Consider the following 7,650-nt stretch of genomic DNA (forward strand, 5'->3'; position numbering starts at 1 on the left):
GATTAAAGTGGGACTTCATCGATGTGAACTTATCATGGGACTTAATTCACAATACTGTAAGTGGGTTTTAAATTTTCCCTTCGTATTCTAGGGAAATAAATTATTTGATGAATTAAACAAAAGCTGTTAGTTTTCGTTTTTATCTGTTACTTAGTTTAATATCACCGAGTCGTACTAGAAAACGGGTTCTCTTCCGTGATACAATTTACTCTAAGTATATCAAAAAACTTTACTAAGAAAGTTTCGACACAGAAAGGCTTTCAGAGTGTTATTTAAAGTTGAGAACCTTATTATATATCCTGCCCAGAATGTGTTAAAGTTGTTAGAAAAGGACGGATTATTCCAGTTTGCCATATAATATGATTACCTCTGATGGGAGACTTAGGAGGACTTGGTGACCATCTGAGATAGCCACTGATGACAAGTGGTCAGTGAGCTGTCAGGTTGTTGTATATAAGTCATATGTATTCAGGGAATTCTTAGTCTAGTCCATGAAATTCATTTGGCTGGTCATGTTGGGGTGCATAAGACTCATCACAAGATATTTAATCATTTTTATTAGCGGAAAAGTGAAAGTAATATTTGAAATTAATATAGCTTTTGTCACAGTTGTCAAATGTTAGGAAAACACACTCAGAAGATAACTAAATATCAGTTGCAATCTATTCTTGCATTTGACGAACCATTTTGTAAAATAATGGCAGACTATATAGTTCCCTTACCTGAGACAAAGGCAGAGGACCAATATTTTCTGACCATCATATTTGCATTCACGAGTTTCTCGTAGGCTATTCTATGAAGAATATTAAAACTAAAACCGTAGGAAAAACTGTGTTTAAGATTTTCTTTTTACACAATTTGGCCTTCCGAATTCCATTCACTCTGATTAGGGATACAATTGTATGTCTGGAGTTTTCACAGTGATACAGAAATTAGGCATCCTGCAATTCTGTTTATTACTCTGAAAGCCAAAGGATTTAGAAAGATTTAATCAAATTTTGAAGCTATGATTCTGCGATATTGTTTTGATACCGGTAATGACTGGGACGAAGATTTTCATTTACTGTTTTTTGCAGTTAGGCAATCAGTTCAAGAGTTGTTAGAATTTAGACCTTGCGAATTAGTTCTTGGACATACTATTCGTGGATAATTGAAGTTATTAAAGGAGATGCTTTTTTTCAACAGAACTTTAACAATTAATCTTCTTGCCTATGTTAGTGATTTCAGTGAGAAGGTGTCAAAGGCTTGTGAAGTTACAAGAGCTATAATTCACTATACTCGGTGAAAAATGAAATTAAGGTATGACCAACATACAAAGAAAAGAGTTTTCATCCTGGTATTAGAATTCTAGATCTCCTGCCCATACCTCAAAATCTTCTTCGGGCTCTACGTAACTAAATTAAATTCTATCAAGACCTCCAGAGTATGTTGATAACGAAATATATGTTAATCACGCAGTTAATTTAGTTGTGCATGTGAGGATTTAAGTGATGGAATGACATTTGATTGTAGTCACTTTGGTGTAACCAATCTTCTTATGTGGATCAGAAACTTTCACATCTACAAATACAAGAAAAGAGTGAAATCAAACAGCTATTTTTGGAATATGAACAACAAATGTTTGCACACGAACAAATAACATTGTATCAAGACGTTGAAATTGGAATTTGAACACTTATTCAAGAACATCCATACAGATTGACTCCTCTCATACAGGAATGTTTGAAGAAAGAAATTGGAGAAAACGTCGTTAGATATAGAGATACCCATGACTGAAGAAATTTAATGTAAAATTAAATTAGAAGCTTTCAATGATCATTTACGTTCATTAGAATTGCCCCAATACAAAAAAAAATGAGAAGGAAATGAGGAAACAAAAGATGAGGAAAATCAAAAATGCATACCGACCTTTTCTGAAACATGATAACTCCTCTTAAACTACAAATTTGCAAAAGGAATTAGAATCAATTTCGTAGATTTCATAAACTTTAATGTCACGGTTACATGCCTCTCTCGTTTGGTTAAATAACATGTACAAAATAGATCAGATAGATTTTATAAAATTAAAGTTACAAATTACAACAACTCGCAAACAAAGAAACTTTCTAACTATGCAAACATCGAGGAAGTAGTTTTGAAATTGCTGTTTGGAAGTCATGCCATAAATGGCAACCCGATTTACTCGTGGTTTAATATTTAATATCACCAGCACTTTTGGAATACAGAACAAAAATGTTTCGACAATAAGATGGTTATAATTATTTTTGTTCGGTAAGATGATTTTAGGAAGAAAATAGTATAATTTATTACAATCTCATCAGTTTTACAGAACAGTCTGGAAATTTCACCAGTGGGCATATTCACATGGATTGTTCTAGGCAAATACAGTAATTTGCATATTTTACAAAATGTTTGGGGATCTTTTTAAAAGAAAATCTAATTAATGTATCGTCTATATTTCCTACAGTATGGCAAATTAAAAATGAAATATTCATTTATCCTTGAATGTAATTTTTATTAAAATGCATTATTATATGCGTGGGGTTTTCATAGTGCAGAGTGACAGAGTGCGCCATTATTTGTCACTTTGTAGGCTCTTTATGTGATAATCTATCAGCAGTGCAAAGAAACAAGCAATACCATCTTCTGTCATCGAACTATTTTGAGTGGAAGGTATGAATGACGCAAGTGCACATTTCCAGAGAGGTATATAGGTTCTTCCGCTTTATGTCAGAAATATTTTCTCGATAAGATCTAATGAAAAACTTTAATCCGATATATATTGCATCTATTATCGTACATACATCGACACATGCTTACATACATGCATTCATACATATATACATAGATACATAGATAAATAGATACATACATACATATATTCATACATTCATCCATAGGAACAAGAATACATACATACATTCATACATACATATTTAGATACATGCATACATACACACATACATTCACACATGCAAAAATACATACATACATACAAAGATTGATGCATACATACATACATACATACATACATACCACATTTTTCCATCGATCCATTCATCCATCTATGCATTCATCCATACATACATACGTATACGTTTACTTTTACATACATACATACATACAAGCATACATACATACATACATACAGACATACATGCATGCATACATACATACATACATACATGTATACATACATACATACATTTATACCTACCAACCTACCTACCTGCATACATACATACATACATACATACATACATACATACATACATGCATGCATGCATGCATGCATGCATGCATGGATACATACATACATACATACATACATACATACAGACATACATGCATGCATATATACATGCATACATTCATACATATATGCGTATATAAATTCATACATACATACAGACATACATGCATACATGCATACATTTATACCTACCTACCTACCTACATACATACATACATACATATATACATACATACATACATTGATGCGTACATTTATACATACATACATATATACATACATACATACATATATACATACGTATATACATACATGCATACATTCATACATTCATACATATATACATACATGCATACATACATATATACCTACATACGTACATTGATGAATACAAATATATTCATCCATCCATCCATCCATCCATCTATCCATTCATTCATACATACATACATTTATTTTTAAATAGATACATACATACATACATACATACATACATACATGCATACATACATACAGGCAGACATACATACATACATACATACATACATACATACAGACATACATACATACATACATACATACATATATACATGCATACATGCATACATATATGCGTACATAAATTCATACATACATACATACATGCATACATACATACATACATTGATACCTACCTACCTACCTACCTACATACATACATACATACATAAATACATAGATACATATATAGATCCATACATACATTCATGCATACATTTATACATACATACATATATTTATATATACATACATACATACATTTATACATACATATATACATACATACATACATGCATACATTTATACATACATACATACATGCATACATACATGCATACATATATACATACATACATACATATATACATACATACATACGTACATTGATAAATACAAATATACTCATAGATATTTTACGGGATCAATAAATGGTGTGTTTATTTTAGTTGGCTGTCATTCAGTGTTTAGTATGAAGAATCTTTAACCGGTAATTTACGATTTCTTCAGAAAAGGGCTTGTCTTTTAGGAGAAAATATATTTTCTCGGTTGATTGTGAATAGGGTCTTGTAACAGCCAAGATCAGACTTCAAGATTGTATTTGACATATTCCATCATGCTGGAAGTTCGTTGCGTGTATCTGAATTATGAAATTTTATTTAGTTTAATTTCTCTTCATTTCTATTCTTATTCTAAGTATAGTGTCAATTGTAGCCATTAAAGTATATGAAAGGAATGCAAGATATGCATTTCAACTACATAAACTGAATATTGAATTACCGTACATCTAGAATCAAATATTTGATTGGGCAGAATTTGAATTTTAGTTAAATGTGAGAAATTTGATAACTTAAGACTAGATTTGACAAGAAGATTAATGTTTTGAAAACTCAGTTACGCCGCAAGAGACAGTGGCAGCGGTCATTATATGTCATATCTTCATGTTTTTGCTATGGCCAGCCATGATATATCTTCGGAATAAGCATTCATCATCTTGCACTGGTGTCTGGAACAAGCTGATAAACACGATAAACTGGTCTATATTCCTCAACTATATCGTTTTTTTGTATTTTAGTGTTGCCATAGGTTGATTCATGGCAAATTAAGCTCTGAATGCTTCGGTGCCAATGTCAGAAAAGCTGATCATTCTTGTTGATTTTAACGCCAGAGTTGGCGCGGACCACATGTCGTGGAAGGGAGTTATTGGTAGAGATAGAATTGGCAAATGCAAAAGCAATGGACAACTGCTCTTGAGGAGGTGCGCAACATATGATTTCCTGATCACAAACACCATCTTCCGTCTGCCTAACCGTAATTAAACAACTTGGATACGCACACTGTCTAAGGATTGGCATCATTTCTGCTACATCTTAGCATTTAGGAATGATTGGCAGGATGTCCGTGTGACCAAGGCCATGTGTGGTGCTGACTGCTGGACAGACCAGAGGCTATTGATTTCCAAGATGTATCTTAGAATTCAACCTCCCAGACGTCCACAGGGAATTAAAGTCCCAAAACGACTCATCGTCTCTAGCTTGAAAGCCTGCAACACTGAGCAAGCTCTGTCTGAAGGTCTGACAAGCCAGCTAGAAACCATAGACTCTGATACCAACGACGTGGAGAAATGCTGGGCGGCCTTCAAACATCTGGTGTTCACTATTGCATCTGAATCCATTGGCGTCACTGCGCGAAAGCACTAAGACTGGTTCGACGAGAACTGTCAAGAAATACAGTCCCTGCTAGAGGTGAAGCATCGTCTACATCATGCATACAACATTGAGCCGACGTCCGCTGCAAAGAATGATGCTTTTAGCAGATTCCACCAAGGTGTTCAGAAGAAACTGCGCGAAATGCAGGAGACATCAATGAGCCGATGTACTCTCGTGTATGTATTTTACTGTATGTTAGTCTTGTTTATTACCTTTTGGAATTTCTTTTTTTTTTCATTACTATTTTCAAATTTAGGCCTTTGGAGGTGCATGTATGTATGTATGTATGTATGTATGTATGGATGTATGTATGTATGTATGTATGTATGTAAGTATGTATGCATGTATATGTATGTACGTATGTATGAATGCATGTATGTATGTATGTATGTATGTATGTATGTATATATGTATGTGTGTATGTATGTACAAGTTTGAATTTCATATAAAGTATATTTAATGGACTGTGAAGCTGTTTTCCGTTAATTATACGTGGCCTTTTAACTTCTTTGAATCTTCTAATAAGCTATTTCTTATGATGAAAGCGTGGAATCTTCCGAAAATGATGTTTCATAATATAATTCAGGAATTCCCTTGAAATAAGTTTAAGTTCGATTTTGTTACTGTTAACAGCAACATTTTACATATAAAATGCCCTGCCTTTATAAGATTGAAGTAAAACGTAAAAACTATTGAATGTAAGAGAATAAAAACCTGTTCATTTTTCCCATCTTGAAATATTATACCTATGTTTAGAAAGAAGGTTTTTATTTTACGTGTTATACCATTTTAAAACAATATTAACAATTTCAGCCTACCGAAATAGACCTTGCTGATGAGTAGAAAGAACAAAATGGTTTTGTGAATTTTATATTGTTAAATGGATTGGTTTGCATACATTAATGTCTTGCAGTTTTTATCTGGATTACTATATCACTAGAATGATGTTTCTAAACTTTCCTGGACTATGCTTATTTGTATTGCCTAATAATGTAATTTTATTCGTCTGCGAAAAACTTGTATTATAGTCTCTAATACACACGTTCTCTATTCTAGTCGTTGCGTGTTTTTCATGGCGTTGTTTGGATTAGGAGACGACTTGTTTGTACGCTTAGGGCAAGTCTTGGTCACTATTGGTTAATACTCACTAGACTTTACAATCTTCAGAATAAACACTATTCCTGCAGGAAGACTTCTTGTTTCTCCAAAGAACACATATTTTGGTTAGTCAGGTATTTTTGAAGAACAATAAAAAGTGGACAATCGAGTCATGATGATTACGTTAATGTATTTAATTTTCGGTCGAGTTGTGTACATCTGATAGCATAGTCCACTCTCCTATTGAGAAAGTCATTTTTGTTTTGGTTACCGATTTTTAAGTTGTATTGTACAAATTAGGATTACTTTCATCCTCTTTATCGGATAGCATTACCCTGTTAGGTGTCGTCCTCGCATGTAGATACATGATTTCATTGATCTTTGAGACCTCTTTTCCTATTGCAATTTTGAGTGGGATGGCATGGTTTCTCTGGTGTACGTATTTTACTGTATGTTAATCTTGTTTATTACCTTTTAGAATTTCATTTTGTTTTGCATCACTATGTTCAAATTTAGGCCTTTGGAGTTGCTTCCGCTATTGGTACATCTTCGTCTAATGGGAATATCCGAATTAGTTCCCAGTTTTAAAACTATAAACTGGCAACTTCGCTATTTACATGACATGGATACAATGTGAGCTTATTCGACTCTAAAGTAGTGCCTGAACACATGGCTCAGGTTTAGTTGACTTCCCACAGTGGGTGAACTACCATGCTTCTAAGCAGTGGCTATGATGTAATGAAAGTGAACACCATCTGGTCATTGTCTCTATCACTTTGCAAAACTATATCACGTATCATGATGATATTGCCAAAACTTTGTAGCCTTTTAGTTTGTTGCCCCGTAGGCTAATCAGGATTCGAATTCGAAATTTGTTATACACGTATTGCACAGTATATGTTGGGAGATGGGTAATATATACAACTAATATTCACCGCGTTTAACCGACATAACTCAATATTCAACAAAATTGTGGTCTGCATTATCTCTTTTCAATTATATATTGAATCAATATTAAAGGATCACATCTGTCGATATGTTACGGGACAGGAA

This window comes from Sinohyriopsis cumingii, chromosome 6 (assembly GCF_028554795.1).
Source record: "Sinohyriopsis cumingii isolate HCF-2022 chromosome 6, ASM2855479v2, whole genome shotgun sequence".
NCBI classification, from domain to species: domain Eukaryota; kingdom Metazoa; phylum Mollusca; class Bivalvia; order Unionida; family Unionidae; genus Sinohyriopsis; species Sinohyriopsis cumingii.